This window comes from Pogona vitticeps, chromosome 6 (genome assembly GCF_051106095.1).
Source record: "Pogona vitticeps strain Pit_001003342236 chromosome 6, PviZW2.1, whole genome shotgun sequence".
Taxonomy (NCBI): Eukaryota; Metazoa; Chordata; class Lepidosauria; order Squamata; family Agamidae; genus Pogona; species Pogona vitticeps.
Genome location: NC_135788.1, coordinates 61,072,538 through 61,091,039, shown reverse-complemented (window position 1 = coordinate 61,091,039; position 18,502 = coordinate 61,072,538). Strand labels below are relative to the sequence as shown.

At 40.8% G+C, this 18,502-nt stretch overlaps 1 protein-coding gene and 1 long non-coding RNA gene across 3 annotated transcripts in view; both read left to right on the top strand.

Annotated features, from left to right (window-relative positions):
- Window positions 1–18,502, top strand: part of LOC140707986 (uncharacterized) — a 479,255-nt gene that overhangs the window by 228,839 nt on the left and 231,914 nt on the right. The window lies entirely within an intron of this gene.
- Window positions 1,765–18,502, top strand: part of LOC140707984 (uncharacterized) — a 43,707-nt gene continuing 26,969 nt past the window's right edge. The window contains exons 1-2 of one of the 2 annotated variants that reach the window (XM_078377448.1): window positions 1,765–2,159; window positions 2,536–2,810. The gene's annotated coding sequence lies outside the window, so the exon portion shown is untranslated. The remainder of the gene's footprint in view (window positions 2,160–2,535; window positions 2,811–18,502) is intronic. The other variant, XM_078377447.1, reaches the window with a different exon arrangement.

Here is an 18,502-nt window from a genome sequence, read left to right as displayed (position 1 = left end):
GTGCGACTTAGACACGGAATGCTGTTACCTTCCCACCGAGGTGGTCCCTATTAATCTACTCGCATTTGCATGCTTTCAAACTGCTAGGATGGCGCGAGCTGGGACAAGTGATGGGCGCTCACTCCGTCACGTGGATTCGATCTTATGACTGCTTGGTCTTCTGAGCCTGCAGCACAGGCTTCTGTGGTTTAGCCCACAGCACCACCACGTCCCTCCAACAGGAAAAGAGGGAGACTAAAATAAGAATGGATTGACTCCACAAAAGAACCCACAGGCTTGAGTTTACAAGAGCTGAGCTTAATTTAAATAACTGGAATAGGTTTGCATCTTTAAATTAGTTTTCTTATAACCTTTTTTATTCATTTGTCCCAAAGATCTCTGCAATGGCAAGCAGACTGAATGAGTAAGAATGTAATAAAAATATATATTGATCCCCCTTTTCATTCCAATATGTATTCAATGTATTTTCACAATATTTCTCTTTATTTCTCATTACTAACTTCAGAGCATAAACCCTGGAGCTAACATTACAGAAGGTCAACCTTCGCGAGACACAGTTGCTTTGGAAAGTTCCTTTTATGCCTCCACAGCAGATAAGGGCCATAGCTTAGATCAAAGTACCCTTTAAAGGACATTAGAATCTGTCCAGCCTCAGAATCTACATCCCATTTTGAACATTATCGTACACAGACTGCAACATCAAACAAGCATGTGAAAGCTGTATGGTCACGTTTACACAATATACCTTTTGTCTATGACTGGTTATCATTGTTCAGGAGGTGACAAGGTTAACTCTAAGGTGCCTCTAAGAACGCAACATCTAAACACACATGCAGCTGTCTGTGGAAAACAGAACTTGTTCTACTTTTGAAGCACTGTGTTTCGTTTTGTTGTGGGTCAATTCCTATAAAGTTATGCATGTGTTTCTGTATTATTTGAAATGCTTGTATTCACATTGTAAGACCCCAGGCTCTCCCTCTTGCAAGACTCTTCTATCTCTCTTTTTAAATAAACCTCTCTTTCAGTTTTGCACATTTGTCCCATGTGCAGGTTGGTTCTCTCCAATTTTCTCTTTTCCCGAGATACTTGGTTGGAATTTACCAGAGGGAAAAAAAAACTTAAAATTTACCTTTACAACGGGTGGAGAGGGAAAGAGAGACCAAGTGCGAGAGGAAGCATAAAGTGGAGCAGGGAGAAAAGTGGAGGGATGAGATTAGTGTGGATCTCATGGATTTTTAATCTGGGAAAAGTCAGGGAGATTTGTTAGTTTCATGTGAAATGATGCAATATAAATTCTTACCAAATTAAAGCTATTCTCCATGAGTAAACTAATTCTGAACTATTTTCACACTGCCACAATATCCCAATTCATATGGATCAAAACAATAAAAAGCTATGTGTATTCTGGAGCAAGCAAGAAATAGTAACTAGTTGTCCTCTAGTATAAGATCCAGTTAAGTGATCCAATTTTAGCAAATTGTTACAATTAACAATTTGCTAAATTAACCTTGTAACAATTTGCTAAAACTAATTAAATCTTGACCCTTCTGTAAGGAGGAAGAAACTGCTATAGAGAATCAAGTGTCTTACAAGGACGACTTAACATTCCTTAGTGATAAGTGCTTTGCTGAAATGTGAGAAATTCTAATCAATGAGCATATATTCCTCAGGGACCAATCAACTGCTGCATACTTTTGTTCTTTTTTTAGAACTCTATAAAAACTTGAAACCTGCTGAACTCAGGCTCTCCACTCTACTGGGCACCCAAGTGTGCACTTGTTTTACCTGAATAAACCTGTTGCCCTTTCCTCCAAAAAATTGTCCGCTTATTATTATTGTTCGGGACTTAGCTTAATAGAATCAGCTAAAACACTGAGTTCTGGTAGTGACAGTTTTTGGTGTCCCTGGGTGTGCAGCTTGATTTTGAGTGCCTCACAGGCTCCCAGATAGCGGACAGAGGAAACGCCGACACCAACCTGTGCCTGCCGACAGTGGGAGGTTGAGTTGAGCCACTGCCAGCACTGACACTTTTGGACTTTGCTGTGGCTTCTGTAGAACCGGACTGAGTGGAACGGTGGAACGCCACTGGATGGTAATGTCTTTCTTAACTGGGTGACCCTTGGGGACCATCCTTGGTGTCTGGAAAAACCTGCAATCTGGTGAGTTGTGGACCTGTTTTCAGTCTTTTTACTGCCTGGGAGCCATTGTCCCCACTGATGCCACTGCCCCTGCCAGCAGTCCCAGCTTTCCCACTGGTAACTCAGACCCTTATTAGCAGAGAGACAGGAGAAAGAGCAGGGGAACGCCAGCACAGACTCTGACTGTGATGCACCATCAGCCATGGAGTCCCTCTGACCTCTTGAGTTTTAAAGAGAAGTCTGGAAAGTTTTCAGAGAATCCCACACTTTTCCAGACCCACCGTCCTATGATTGAGGGGTGGGGCAGAAAGAAGGCCCTCTCCATGGCTGGCTGGGTGGTAGTGATGCCAGTGGTATTGTGTGACTTATGGATCTGTTGGTCTGGTTGTTGTTCTAGGTTTGAGAGTTGCCTATATTACACTGCATCCCTCAAGGCGTTATAGGATCATGAAAGTGTCAGAGTTGCTGGTGGCACCCAAGTAGGACAGGACAGGTAGGGCATTATGCCAGGATATGTCATTGCTGGAGGCTGAAGTCAGTGTATGTATGTGGAGGATGAAGATCGACCAGAAGGGCCAGAAGCACTGGTGAAATAAAGATCTGCAATGAAGAGGCCTTATATCCCTTCTGAGCCATGAGTGACTACATAGGAGCATGTGGAAGAGTCAAGAGGTATTTGTTTGTTTACAATAGTTTCCAGTTCCAGTTCTGGTCCCACACCAATATTGCTTTGAAAGTACTGGAGTTGGAAGAGTTGCACTTTGGAACACACTCTTTCCATATTGTGGTAGCATCTACAATGGGAGTTGATGAGGAAGAGGTAAAGAAGGTGAAGTTTTGGCATTCCAGTGCTTTCCATTGGTATCTGAGGCCCCTCCCATTTGGGCAGTAGCCTCCAATGCTGCTTGCTACTGTTTCTTTTCAGGGTTTACAAGGTAAGGGCAGAAGCACATCCTCCTTTGTGTGGACAGTATTCTCTCCTGGGCAGCTTGGAAGGCAAACGCCACATCCATTGGAGCTCACTTAGGTCTGGGGAGGAATGTCTGCTTTTGAGGGGACAACAGAACAGGGAATATGTTACTGACTGCTTTGTTTGGAGAAAAGGGCAGGGACACCTGCTCCCATGTTTTGCTTATCCATATTAAGGGAAATGATCTAGGATTATGGAAGTGAAAGGAGCTCATTCTGAGTGCCTGAAGGGATTTAGGAGGAAATCCTGTCTAGGAGGCGAGGAATGCTGCTGGCTTGGTCTGCCATCCTCCCACTCTGGCGATGGAGGGACAAGGACAAGCCCCTAGAGTTGGATAGAATGTGTCAAGGGGTCGACTGGGAAATTAGAAATTGGTTACCCAGCATTGGGGTTTATGTCAATGATCACCTGGACACCAAATCTGAATGTCCTGATTTGCTCAGAGATGATGGGTTTCATTTTGTCTGAGCAGGGTTCTAAGCATGCTCTTGGCCTCACAGCTTAGGGTCTGCATTAAAGGGAGGTCACATTGCAGTCTAGGATCTAAAGGTCAATAATGTCATGACCCAATTTTTATCCCATCACCTGTGTTTTGATAGTGAGTAGGTATTGAATAAGAAAAAGTAGTGAAACATATAGAAACATATAGTAACATAGCACACATATAGGAATAAGATTCCTCACGCCAAAGGCAGCGAACTTTAGCTGACCTCGACTCCCAGAAATATGATAAGGCCCACATGACCTCCAAACACATTGGAACATTACAGGAGGTTACGGGGAGGTGTGAAGAGGCCCATTTACAACACAACAGATCCTCAGTCTTCAGGAAGAGCAACATCAAAATATAGATAAGAAATAAACATTGGGGTGCCAGGATATCTGGAAATTAGAAGGACAATGGGCAAGAGGAGGGGGGCCTCCATCATTCTCCCATGGGTCATTGGATCACAGCCTGGACACCAATTAGGGCAAGGATCCAAGCTTGTTGCATCTTAGGCCCAATCATGGTTTTGGGGGTTATGTGTCCCTATTTGTAAACAGTATATATATACCTGACCAATGCATTTTCAGAGTCTTCTCATTTTTTATGAGAGGAGCCTCAGCTTTCTATTTTGGCATACTTTTGTTTTCTTAATAAAAATGTTTTGTATCACAGCTGGCTCATTTGTGTCCAATCCTCTGCTGCATATTAGCTCAAATTTCCTAAAAGCCTCAAAAAATCAAGGCTAAAAATAGTGTATCCATATTGCCTGAAATATGCACTTGCAACCTTTTGGCTTTCTGGGAATACAAATGAACCTGCAATAGTCCTTCACACTAGAAGTTAACCAAAAAAGGAAAACAAATGTTGTAATTAAATGTATACACATAATGGTCACTGATTCTCATAAGCACATTAGGCAGTTAAAATTTTGGTTTATTAATTGATGAAGGCCAGTTTTACTCAGGGCAAATTTTAATTTACATTTAACAAGCAAGAGCACAGATGTCTGTGTCCAGCCTATCTTGGCTCTGCTATGTTACTATAATAGGAGATAAAAATAACTGTAAATATTGCTTTTCCTACTAGCATTGACAGTGCTTCTTGCTTATGAATTTTCTCCCACTTTCTTCTCAGATTTCAAAATATCATCAAACAGCACCTCAAATCTGTGTTTATTAAATTTTACTTTATTCAGTAAAATAATAACAGTTAATGAAACATATGTATAACAACATGTGTTTCAACATAACATGTATTTGTTATACATATGAAGATCAGAGTTTAAAATGCCAAGCCCTCTCAACACAGTTGCTAATTTTGGGACTCACTATTTTACAAGGAACTGAAAATACATTTACAATTCTTTTATTAAACACACACACACACACACACACACACACACACACACACACACACACACACACACACACACACACACACACACTTGAATTATCGTGTAAAAATTAGGATATCATGTAAAATTAGCAACAATTGAAATTTTTTTACAGTTAAAATATACATGAAGCCACACTTCTAAGAAAAAGAAATTCAACAAAAACAGTCCAAGGGCTGGAACACAAGTAACTCAGACATAATTGTACCAAACTGAGAGTTTCCTAACTTATGGTTCAGCCCACGCAGTTTCCAAATGATGGGAATGACTTAATGTTCAGGCTGTTATTATTAACAGATTTGAAGTTTGCTTAATTTGTACACTTTGTTTGATTCACAAATTGTGTTTCTTTCTTAAAACAAGAGGTGCCAAATCTCAAGCTTCCTTGGAAGTTACATTCTGAATCCTAGAAACCATCTCATGAATCCCAGATGTGTGTGGGAGGGGGCAGCTGATGGTTTCTTCAGTGCTGAGAGGAAAATAGTCTCTTAGTTCTTGTTACTTCACCTACGCCAGAACTGAGGTCTTGACCTCAGAACAGCTTTCAGGGCTGAGCCTGGGCGAATGTTTACTGAAATTAACCCTCTCTGAGATTGGTTTTTCAGCCAAATGAAGCTGAAATAAAAATTTCGGATGGAGGCTTTAAAATGCTTGCCAACTGAGAACTAGCTCAACAACAATAGCAAAACTGTGAGACAGGGCTTTCTCAATATTATTTCAATGTTCTCCCCAAATCTACCAAACAGCATGGCCAGTAATATGTTGCCTGAGAGATTCTTGTGCCTCCAAACTGTTTCAAGCTCATTGGGTTGTAGGATGCAGTGTGCAGAGAAGCTTTCGGAAAGGATGCAATTCTCAAGGTTATCTACTTGTTAAATGGAATAAATCCACTTGTAAAGGTGTAGAATAACTAACTGAGGGCAGGGCCTGCCAGGAGGGCAGATATATTATCTGCCAGCATGAAATCCTGAACATATCCCTCAGATAGTGCAACAAGTGGTGTCCTCCCAGTTCTGCCCCTGATATACATGCATAGTTCTCAAAGTCAGCCATGTTGTTCTAGCACACAAGGTGGAAAAATCTCACAATCACCTCTTGGCAACAAAATATACAAACCCCCCAAATTAAATAAATTGAACCTCAATTAGACCCCAATTTCAATTGGCAGTCCTTTGCTGACACCCCAAATCTGAAGTCTGAGATTGCTCTGAAGTGCTACCTAACTGCCTGTCTTGTCCTCAACAGTTCTCAGAAATACTAGTCACCTCAGAATGCATGAGTAGGATCAATCATAACTCTCGCTCCAATTAGCTTTTCACATAAAACTTTCTTAAACAGTCTTTAATTTTTTTTTATAGGCAGTTCAGTGTACCACATCTCTTTTCAGTTTTCCCTTCTTTGAGGTGGAGACTAACGGGAGTATCAATATCCTCAGAAAATAGAGCAGTATTTCGCTCAAGCTTTCATATGAACCTTATGGCAGAAAAAATACAGCTAGCCTTGGCCAGCTCTTTCAGGCTCTGCAATGTCACAAAGGGTGTTCTCTACTAAAATATCCACAAACCAGAAAATTACCATAAAATACCCTGTTTCCCCAAAAATAAGACAGAGTTTTATATTAATTTTTGCTCCAAAAACCCATTAGGGCTTATTTTCAGGAGATGTCTTATTTTTTTCTTGTATAACAATCTACATTTATTCAAATAGAGTCCCATCATCTTCTTCTGGTTGCTGCACAATGGTGGAGGCCTGGGTTTCACTCAACTGGGACTTATTTTTGGGGGTAGGGCTTATATTATGAGCATCCTGAAAAATCATACTAGGGCTTATTTTCAGGTTAGGGCTTATTTTCTGGGAAATAGGTTATTTACGCTACTTAAATGTCAGAAACCTGAATTGTCTACCTTCCAGTTGCCAATAGCACTATTCCTCTGTTGTCACATCCTCTCTTGTTACTAAGAACCATGGCACACACAGGTTGCTTCAATAGAATCTTTGTTAAATTTACCTGGAAAGCAAAAGCAAATACAGCAATATTGGATCACCAGAGCCACCACAAAAATTCCCAGTTGGGGAACTGTTTTCATAGAACTAACCAAAATGACACAAAAGTGTGCAAGTTCCACATTTTCCAAAACTGGAACTCTTTCTCGGGGGTGTGTGAAAAATGGGAGACCAGCCATTTGATCTTTGTCCCAGTAGGGACTGCTAGATAACTCAATACCTGTCCATCTGCCTATGGTTTATTTAGTTTGAAGTCTCTGTCTTTGGATTTAACATAGCCACAAGCCCTATGGTCAGAAGATTTCGACTTTTCTATTTCTTCTGGCATTATTTAAAACTGATTAGGGCCAGAGCGTTTGAAGGTTGATTCTCTCCCAATATGAACCTGTGGTTGAACTTGCGATGAACTACAAGATATATGTGGTATATTTTTAGAAGAGTTGCTCCTTCAAGCAATGAAAGTGTTCTGTTTGTCATACCAAATAATTTTCCTCAATTATATATCTGGCATTTACGGATGCGTTGTTTTGTGATTAACCAATGGATGGTAAACATAGGCTCAACCTGCTAGTTTGATTTCTGAGGCACATTACTTCTGAGGATATCCCATTACTGAAGGGAGAATGGGTTAATTGAAGAAAATACATATTCCTTTTAAAATCTAGTTTCAACCTAAGGTCATGCTCTGTGTTCTGACACTGCGGGAGGAACAACTGGGAGGGAAACAAGCACTGTAAATCAGCTGGAGGACTCAAAATATGTATCCTGTATATCTACTTCTGCTTGAATTATACAACAATATGTCCCATCTTGGAGGGATAAGGGTTAGAAACACATCCACTAGAAAAGCAAAAAACAACACAGCCCCCAGAAATAAATATTTATCTATTTAATTTCCACCGTGCTTTTCTTCCTGTAGAGTGACTCATGGCTGTTACTTTCCCCCTAAATTGCTGCTCTGTCTAATAGAAACGTTAGTTGATCATTATAATGTATGACACTTGGAGGCAAAAAGGGTGGAAATCCTCAAAGAAGAAATCAGACTTGGCTTCAGATTTCTGATCTCCTCTCCTCCCTGTGTTCCCTCTCTGGCTATCTTTCCCTTTTAACAATTGATGTCATCTTCCTTTCAGGAAACCAATATAACCAATTCATTTTATAAGTGATGAGAACTCACAGATATGTGAAACATGGAGATGGAATGCCATGATGATTAAAAATGTATGCTGGACATAACTTGTAAGAACAGGAAGAGGAATGTCAACAAGTTGCAATTCCAAGTATTTGTCATTACCGTGAAGGTAGGGAAGGTATGTAGGAAGCCACAAAGAATGAGGAAAACCCCTATTAGCACATGCCTTTCAAAAATCCAACTCTCTAGTTTTAATTTAAGGGTACTAAAGGGACTGTAGGGTTAATATTATGGGTGATTGTGGTGAGGCCCTTTTGTACATTATGGGAATTTGTGTTTAGCTTTTAATCTTATGAAGATCCACTCCTATAGATGTGTATGCAATGTACATTGCATAAATAGTAATTTATTAATTTATTTTATTGTATAGCATAATTTAAGCCAGGCAGGGAAGATATCTTACTGGTTTTGGTAGATTAAAATTTAAATGTTGATAGAATGGATAACAACAGATGAATATATTAAAAAGAGGGAGGGAGGGAGAGGGAAGGCAGAGGGAGGCAGTAATAACAAGATGACAAACAAATAATGAGAAATTACACCACTGGCTTTGTTTCTATTGACTATGAATACTATGAGGGTGGAGTTGGCAAGAGGTTTGATTGGGTCTTTGACAGAGTAACCTCTGCATCTCCCCCAGCACCATCCTGATTCCTCCTCCCCCATGGTAAGCTTAGCAGTGGGCAGGGAAATGGCAATAGAGTAGAGGGGGGAGGGCTGTAATGGGCAGCACAGAAATCAGAAGGACAGTTTGTAAAGACTGCAGCTCCAACCTGCCTTATATGACTGTTGTCTGTGCATATTACCAGAAGGACTGGAGTGATTGGATCCTGTTATTCAGACTTCAAGAGAAAGCTGTTGGCTGCAATGGGAAGCAATACTTGTCCACCCTGATGTGTTTGTTGGGGGAGGTATTTTTGACTTGTCCTCACACTGAAACCACAATACCTGTTCAAAGCTAACATGTCTGGAAGCCAGAATCTAGCCTTAGGTTTCATCTTCTCACTTTCATCAGCTGAGGATCCAGTGATTACGGTTTTTATTATTCCATTTTAAAAAATGTTACTGTTTCCTCCAAGGAATTCAAGGCAGTATGTGTGTCTCTCCACTACCTTTTTGTCCTATGAGTAACTCTGAGATGTGTATTACCTGGTGAGAAGCTACTCTTATACAAATCTTTTCCCTTCACAAAGTGGAGGAATTTGCTCAAGCCCTTGAGGAAACCCTTCCAGGCCCGGCTGATACAAATGCACCTGAACAATGGAACATTTCAAGATGTAGAATACTGCCTTGTCCACATTTGGCAAGAAGACCAAAAAAAAAGGCAGACTGGTTCAAAGTCCATTTGGAGGAGCTGATGTCAGCCATTGAGGATAAGAGGAGAGCTCTAGCAGCATACAAAGCCTGTCTTAGTGAGTACAACTTGCAGGCTCTTCGAGCTCCTCGTAGCAAAGTCCAACAGGCCGCCCCCCAGGAGATGTTCCAATGATTATTGGCTTCAGCTCTGCTCTCAAATACAGATAGCAGCAGACACAGGTAACATCAAGGGAATGTATGATGGTATCAAGCAGGCTTTAGGTCCAATACAGAAGAAATCTGCTCCCTTGAAGTCTGCTACAGGCGTGATCATCCAGGACTGTGCACAGCAGATGGAACGCTGGGTGCAGCACTACTCTGAGCTATATTCTAGAGAGACTATAGTAACAGAAGAGGCATTAAATAACATTGAGTGCCTGCCTGTTTTGTTAGAGTTGGACAGTGAACCAACTTTAGCAGAAATAAAAGTGGCCTTCGATTCCCTTGCCTCTGGCAAGGCTCCTGGGAAGGATAACATCCCTGTTGAAGTGCTGAAGTGCTGTAAAGAGATCATGAAGGATGCTAACAGTGACACATTGTATAAGAACAAAGGAGACAGGGGCAACTGCAATAACTGCCATGACATCTCTCTTCTCAGCATTGTAGGGAAACTGCCTGCCCATGTTGTGCTGAAGAGACTCCAGGTCCTTGCAGACAGAATCGATGCAGAATCACAGTGTGGATTAATAGCTAATAGATCCACCATTGACATGGTGTTCTCCCTCAGACAGCTGCAGGAGAAATGTAGGGGGCAATGACAGCCAATCTTTGTGGCCTTCATAGAGCTTGCAAAGGCCTTTGATTTGGTTAGCAGGGATGGCATTTTTAAAATACTTCCCAAGATTGGATGTCCACCTCGACTCCTTAACATCATCAGGTCCTTTCATGAGGAAATGAAGGGCACTGTAGTTTTTGTTGGCTCAACATCAGATCCTTTTAACATCCAGAGTGGAGTGAAACAGGGATGTCTCCTCGTGCCAACCCTGTTTGGGATCTTCTTTGCTGTCATGCTGAAGCATGCCTTTGGAACTGCAACAGAAGGTGTCTATCTCTGGACTAGATAAGATGGAAACCTCTTTAATCTCTCTAGATTGAGAGCAGAGACTAAAGTCCAACTGAAATGTATGCAGGACTTCCTCTTCGCCGATGATGCAGCCATTGTTGCCCACTCTGCTGAAGACCTCCAACAACTTATGAATCGTTTTAGCGAGGCCTGCCAAGACTTTGGACTAACAATCAGCCTGAAGAAAACACAAGTCATGGGCCAGGGTGTGGACTCACCTCCTTCTATTACCATCTCCATGCAAGAATTGGAGGTTGTCCATGACTTTGTGTACCTTGGTTCAATGATCTCTGACACTCTCTCCCTAGATGTCGAGCTGGATAAACGCACTGGCAAAGCAGCTACCATGTTATCTAGACTCACAAAGAGTGTATAAGAAGCTGTCGGCATATACCAACATCCAGGTCTATAGAGCCTGTGCCCTGAGCACACTCCTGTACTGCAGTGAGTCCTGGACCCTTTGTGCATGGCAGGAGAGGAAGCTGAACACCTTCCATATGTGTTGCCTCCGACACATCTTTGGTATCACCTGGCAAGACAGAGTAGTCCCAAACAGAGTAGTCCTAGAACAAGCTGGAATTTTCAGCATGTATACATTACTGAAACAGCAATGTCCATGTTGGCTCGGGCATGTCATGAGAATGGCTGATGGTCGGATTCCAAAAGATCTCCTGTATGGAGAAATAGTGCAGGGAAATTGCCTCAGAGGGAGACCACAGCTGTAACACACGGATATCTGCAAGCAGGATCTGAAGGCTTTATGATTGGACCTCAACAGAAGGGAAACCCTGACATCTGAGCATTCAGCCTGGAGGCAGGAGGTGCAGGATGGCCTCTCTCAATTTGAAGAGACACTTGTTCAGCAGGCTGAGGCAAAGGGGCAGTCCCAAAACCAGCAAAATCAGGAAGCTGGACAGGGGACAGATTGTATTTGTCTTCAGTGTGGAAGGGACTGTCACTCTTGAATTGGCCTTCTCAGCCACACTAGACGCTGTTCCAAGTCCTCCATACAGAGCACATTACCATAATCTCTTGAGACTGATGGATGCCTAAATAATTGGAAAATGTATATAAATGGATGGATCATGATTAATCTACACAGTATCTTGATGGTTTGAGTATGTGGCTTGGAGGAGAAAGAATGTAAGTGAAGAGAAAGAAGGAGGTGGGGCTAGCCCACCTTAGCCCAGCTTAGTAGTGTTTTTTTATTTTAATGTGGATTAGTTATTTTATTTAAGTGTAATAATCTTTGGATATGTTCTTTATGCTAAAGCTTGAGCAATATAAACTGATTCTATGAAACTGATTAAAAATAATTATAAAAATTCTTACCAAAGGACTGGTCTCTTGAACAGCAGGGTCTGGCTAAATCCAGGGAGTGGAGAGGGCCACAAACTAGCTACCTTTAAGAGCCCTACCTAACTGAGCTGTTGTGAGTTCTAAGGAATCATAAAGCCTATGTGTCTGTACTTGCAAAGTACAGGGTAAAATTAAAGTGTTCTTTTAAGATCAGGCTTATTCAAGGGGCTTACGCTATGCACTGCTGTGGTTTTAGGACTTGCCTCAGAGCAAAGGTGTAGGTAAGTGGCCTGTTGAACTCTCTGACCAAGTGCTAAGCACTCCTTAGGGAAGCATGGGCACCACACTAGATACAGCAGTGACTCAATATGCAGTAGAAACCCTGAATGAATTAGTGGGCCAACTGGCTGTCTCATAGCCAAGATGTTCAGGATGTCATCTGAAGCTGTTTCTCTTGAGAGTAGTAATCATTATAGAAGAAACAACCAAATCAAATGATAAGAAATGAACAAATGTAAAAAAAGAAGAAATCCTAAATAATAGAGTAGGAAGAAATTCTCATGGTGTAGTTGAAAGAGTAATGGACCACGACCCTGGAGAACAGAGTTTGAATCCCTGCTCAGCTATGGAAAGTCACTGGGACCGTGGAACTCTACAACTACTCTTTAAGTATCTCGCATACCTTGAGAGCCCCCTTGAGGTGCTATAAGTTGATTCTAACTTGATGGCACAGAACACAGACACAGAGAGGTAGAAAATGCTGAACTGGGAGAACAGAAAAAAACTGCTGAAAAAGGAGAAGTAAAACAGTGTGCCCCAAAGGCCTAGAATTAATCCTGGTCTAGGTATGAAATATTTGGTTTAAAGCTAGTGCTAAAAATATCAGTCATGCCACAACCTTAAAAGAGGTTCAATTCAAATGTTCACAAGTTCCTCCATGAAGAGCTCCCTAAGAAACATTCCATGAAGGGTGGAAGATTTGATCCAATGCTTCCATGGATATAGAGTGGCCACACATTTCCCATGGAAAATTGTGAGTTGGGAGCACAGTGGCACTTTTTTTCAACCACTCACCTTCCTGGGATTTGGTACTGGGAAAGGGCAATATCTCCATGGATGTGAGAGGTCTCATATGATTTCTTCCATATGATCGAGTCCCTGTAACTGTTCCTTATACAGCAACTTAAGAGGACCAGCTCAGGCCTGTGTTGAATAAAGAAAAAAGTGTGGGTGTATTTGTATGCAAAGGAAAAAAAATCAAGAGAGCTTCTCCATACTGGTGAAAAACCACCTCCTTAAATAATGAAGAGAATGAAATTACTCCAAATAAAAACCAATGGTTAAGATGTGAATGAAAAACAACCACACAGCCTCTGAACAACTCCTCAGAAACAGAAAGTAAAAACTATGCCTTCTCTCATTTCATTTTTTAAAAATGATTGTTAGAAAGTTTAGATTACACACAGAATCTATCTTTGCAAAGCAGTTTTCATGGTGGGAGGTTACTCATGGCAAGGGAATGGAGAAAAAGAAAGAACAATGGATTCAGTTAAAAGACAGTTTATATTGGTTTTGAAACTTGAGTTCATTCCTGGCAAAACAATTTGCATGTGATTTTAGTTTAAGGAACTAAAGACATAAGCTTTACAGAAAGTTATGAGGTATTTAGGTGGCCACAGTGATGATGAATGAAAACTGGGAAAAGATGACAATGTCAGAAACTTGGGGTCGGGAAAGTTTCTGAAAGAAAGAAAGAAAGAAAGAAAGAAAGAAAGAAAGAAAGAAAGAAAGAAAGAAAGAAAGAAAGAAAGAAAGAAAGAAAGAAAGAAAGAAAGAAAGAAAGAAAGAAAGAAAGAAAGAAAGAAAGAAAGAGTCTTTCATTTTCCTTATGTTTCACATTAACATCAGACTAACATTGTCTTCCACTTTCAGCACTATTCTGATTAGAGGTATAATCAGAAAAGAAATCTGCTCCCCTAGATTTCCTATCAAATGTAATTATTTGTTCACACTCACCCTTCTTTTCCAGCCAAAATTACTTCCATATTTTCTATTCTTCTTGTCACACATTTAAACTATCATCTTATGTATGTCTATTCAAAACTTATGTCCATTGACAAAATTCAAAGTGCTCTCAGATATGTGGGTATAGGATGGCAGCCTCATTTTTTCCTTTAAATGAGAACATATTGGATTTTCGTATCTAAGTAATGAAGCACATTTCCAGATCTGAGCACCTTAAAAAAATATTCTACATCTGGGCTTCTGTACTTGCAGTGGCTGTTTTTAGGCCCCTTGTGAAAAGCTGCTCCTCAATTTAGGAGACCCTCTTTCTGCAGCACCATTTGATGCAAGCATGCAGTTTGGGAAAGCCCCCATGAGTGCACAGAAATATAAAAGGACCTACAAGTTTTGAAGGCTGCTGCTGATCACGTTGCTAGTTATTTGGTATCCTTTTATTGGCTATGTCAATAAAGAATCCTCCCTCCTCCCCCACCCCCATCTTCCTAATTTACAACTCAGATGTGCGGGGGGGGGGGGAAGATGCATGTTAATTATCTCTGATAGTTTCAACTTCCTTGGGCAAAACCCTGACTTTGGCCTCATATTTTGTTCAAACTTCATTCATGATATTTTATTGCAATGTTCTGTTTTCCTTGGATTTAGACATGTATATAAAAAAAGAAATGAAAACTGAGGTTAAACAAATTCTAGTGTGGGAATAGATTCTAAAATATATATTTCAGTATACTATATTGAACTTGGTTCAATTGAGAAAATTAAATGCCTAAACACATGAGATTCCGAGAAGTTATGCCCTTTACAATTCAATATGTTTGCTTAACCACAGTATGCCAATGGGGGCCTTAAATAACAAGTTGTCCTTGTCCCTGACATTTTGCTGTACTCTTAACAACCAGTACAAATAATGACAAGCTGTCAAAGAAGATAAGAACATTGGCTGATGTGGTAAAAGCACTGGTCCATAATAAACGAAGTGTAAATAATGAGGGTTAGGAAGTGACTATTTATGTTGTCTTGCCTGAGTGCATCACAGTTCACTGTCCAATACCGACATCTAATGTCTAGCAAGTGTGGCCCAACAAAATATTTTATACAGAGCTCCATTATTCATCAAATTGTATTCACTACAAAACATGGGAAGAAGTAACAAGGAAGAAGGAACAAGGAAATGTTCAAGTTGAGTTTTCTTTCCTAGAGTGAGGTTTTGAGCACACTCTTAGGCATGTTTAGTTGGACATTTAATCTTCATGTGTCCAATGTCTGCAGGACTGCAGCCTTATACTACCATCCAGGGCATATCTACTCAGAAATAAATCACAGTGTTGACTCCAGGTTTTGGAGGATCTTTAGACATGATGCCTTTAGTAATCCCCTTTCCTCCAGTGAGTTTACCTTCCTTCCAGCACTGCCACTGGTAGTTGCTGCCTTGTTCTCCTTGTCAGCACATTTTCAAGCCCTCTTTGCAGCGGCCTATACACCAGTAGTTGTCTGTACAGGTTGCTATCTATCTTGAAGGACATTCTTATGTCCAAATTCCATGCTGACAGTTGACTCAGAGCCTGTCCTCACTAGCATATAGATACAGCCTATGGATTGTTGAAGGCATGGTTTAGGTTGGAGAAAAAGCCCACTTCCGCTTGTGTTTATATATCGATCAAGCCACCTTTACCCTTTAAGAGCTGTCACACACCTTTCTGGCCTAGTGGTAGGGCATAAATTCTTGTTGGTACACTCTGTGTACCCAGGGGGAACCAACTTCCAGCAGCCTCAGTACTGTAGCTGCAGACTTGGAGCAAGAGGTGGGGGAGAAGAAGAGGAGGGAAGCAGGAAGGGAGGAAGGGAGAAAATGGAACTACAGGGACAAAAGGAGAGAGGAGCCAATTGAGGAAAGCACTTAATTGGTAGCTGGTCAGGCTACAAGGGGTTGTTTGCTGTTTGGACAGGAAGAGTGAGCCAAACGGCACATTGCTTCTCCCCACAACCTTGACAGACCTTTTGTAGCTTGATCCACCTTGAACCCAAAACAGTCAGTCTGGACAGACCCAATGTGGAATGTGGTTAAAGAAATGTCCGAGTGAGACTCTGGTAGCTGAGTACAAAGGCAGTGCACAACTAATTGGAAAAAGAAACAAACCACATTTTTAACAGTCTGGTTAAACACAGGAAACAGCTGGTTACAGTATAAAGGCTTTCATAAAATGCCACAGTAACTAACTGCATTTACACACAATACTGAAGTTCTATTCCACATCTCAAGGCAAAAAATGTAATGCTGAGAAAGTGGTGAACTGCTTCATGATTAGGAACACAGCTGCCTTGAATAGACGTATCACTTCACTAAGTGCTGCAAATACACATGGACAAAGAGACGCACTCTGAGAACTGAGAAGAGCTTATCTGTTCTGAATTGTAGACTGTTTTTATTCGATTTCACAAACATTTGTCTTGATACTGGAGAGTTTGTTGAGACACTGGGGCATCCTGTGCTCTTGATTCTGTAGCCTAAGGGACAACTGGGAGCGTGGGAATTACCTTCATATGCAGAGCAGCCTGCAGTGAAGGTGAAACTCCAACAGAGCAGAATGGACAACCCACGCTTATCCCTTGTAGCCAGTTGGCCAGCATCAGCACAGACTAAAGCACCCTGCAGTTCTGGATTGTGGGGTCTGATGGGACACTGCATATCTTTGCTAATAATAATGTCCACAATATAGAGCTAGAACAATCGGAACAAATATGGAACACAAATATAAAATTAACCAAATTTGTTACTTTTAAAGAGAATATTTACAAAATGTTTTATAGATGGAACTTGACGCCCATAGTGTTAGCTAAAATGAATACCCAAATATCAAATCTATGTTGGAAGTGTAAACAGAAGGAAGGATCATTCTGTCATATGTGGTGGATTTGTAAAAAAGCGCAAAAATATTGGAACAAAGTCAGGCTGTTGTTGCAAGAGGTTCTTGAAAGCCCAGTCCCTATGAAACCTGAATTATTTTTATTAAAAATCTTGCCAGGTTCAATGGATCTGGCAAAAACATATTTAAGTGTTCATATTATAACAGCTGCAAGATTAGTTTTTGCAAAATACTGGAAGGAACCTGAGATTCCGCAAACAGAGGAATTGATAGCCAAAATTTTTGAAATTGCAGAAATGGACAAATTATCAGAATGTCTCGATGAAACAAGGAAAAAGAACCACCAGAAATGTTGGGAAAAACCATATGTATGGTTTCAAAATAGAAAGAGCAACTGATAATATAAAAATATAGACAGGCATGTAATGAATGATTAGATTAATATTAAGTATGTCTGATTTAGATTGTATAACATACTGAAAGTATAATTTGAATGAATCATATACTATATAGGAAATATATTAATATCTTGTAAGGTACTTTTTCAATCTCACACCCCTTTTATCCCTATCCCCATTGTTCCCCTTCGCGCCCTACCTTGATAAGAAAATAATAAATAAATAAAGAATAGTCTAGCAATTAGGGAAGAAATGAACAAGAGTGCTGTTTACAACTTTGGAGATAAGATGAGAATGTACTTAATAATTACACAATAATGAGCTTAAAGACCACCAGTAGTGAATATCTGGACAGTGTTACTTAGCCTGCAGTATAGATGTCCATATACAGTGGTGCCCCCGCATAACGGGCACCCCGTTTAACGACGAATCTGCATAGCTATCGATTTTCGCATGGCAATGTTTTAAGAACAGCTGCTCGGCGGTTCCAAAATGGCCACCGGGTAAAAAAAATGGCCGCCCACTGTGTTTTCGCGCCCATTCCACGCTTACTGGGCAGTGAAAATGGCGGCTGTATGGAGGATTTTCACATAATGGTGAGTTTTAAGCCCATAGGAACACATTAAACAGGTTTTAATGCATTCCTATGGGCTTTTTTGTTCCGTATAGTGACGATTCCACATAGCGACAATTTTTCCGGAACGGATTATTGTCACTATGCGGGGCACCACTGTACTTAGTGGGGGATTTTAGTGGATGGGGAGTGTTTGGGGATTTTTTATTTGTGTGCATGTGGGTCTGGTCTCTGGGTGTCTGTGAATTTTGTTGTATGCGTATACTATGTATATACTTACAATGACAATAAATTTATTTGATTTTTTGATTTGATTTGAATGTTAAGACAACAATCACATTTCAGAAACTTGACATTAATTTAAGATGCCTGAGAAGATTGTTCAGAAACTTGGGGGCCAGGGAGGGGTAAATTGAGCATGGAATTTCCTCAGCCAGGAAAGCCTTATCCTTTCTTCTGAGTCTGAGGCATGAAGTCTATCTCTAAGCTGCTCCTCTGTTCATTGAGCTCTTCTCCCTCAATGTGTTATCTGATCTGATCTAAGAAAGTGTTGTGTAAGGCTAGATATCCGGTGTGTGCTCCTATTCCTGTCTTGATAGCTCAGTGAACTAGGTATCAAGTCAGGAATTTGATTCCCACTGTGCTACCTGGACGAGGCGTCAACCTGCATGGCTCTGGGCAAGAGACATGGTCCCAGAGAGCTCCCAGAAGAAGGTAAACTTGGTGGGATGACTCCCAGGAC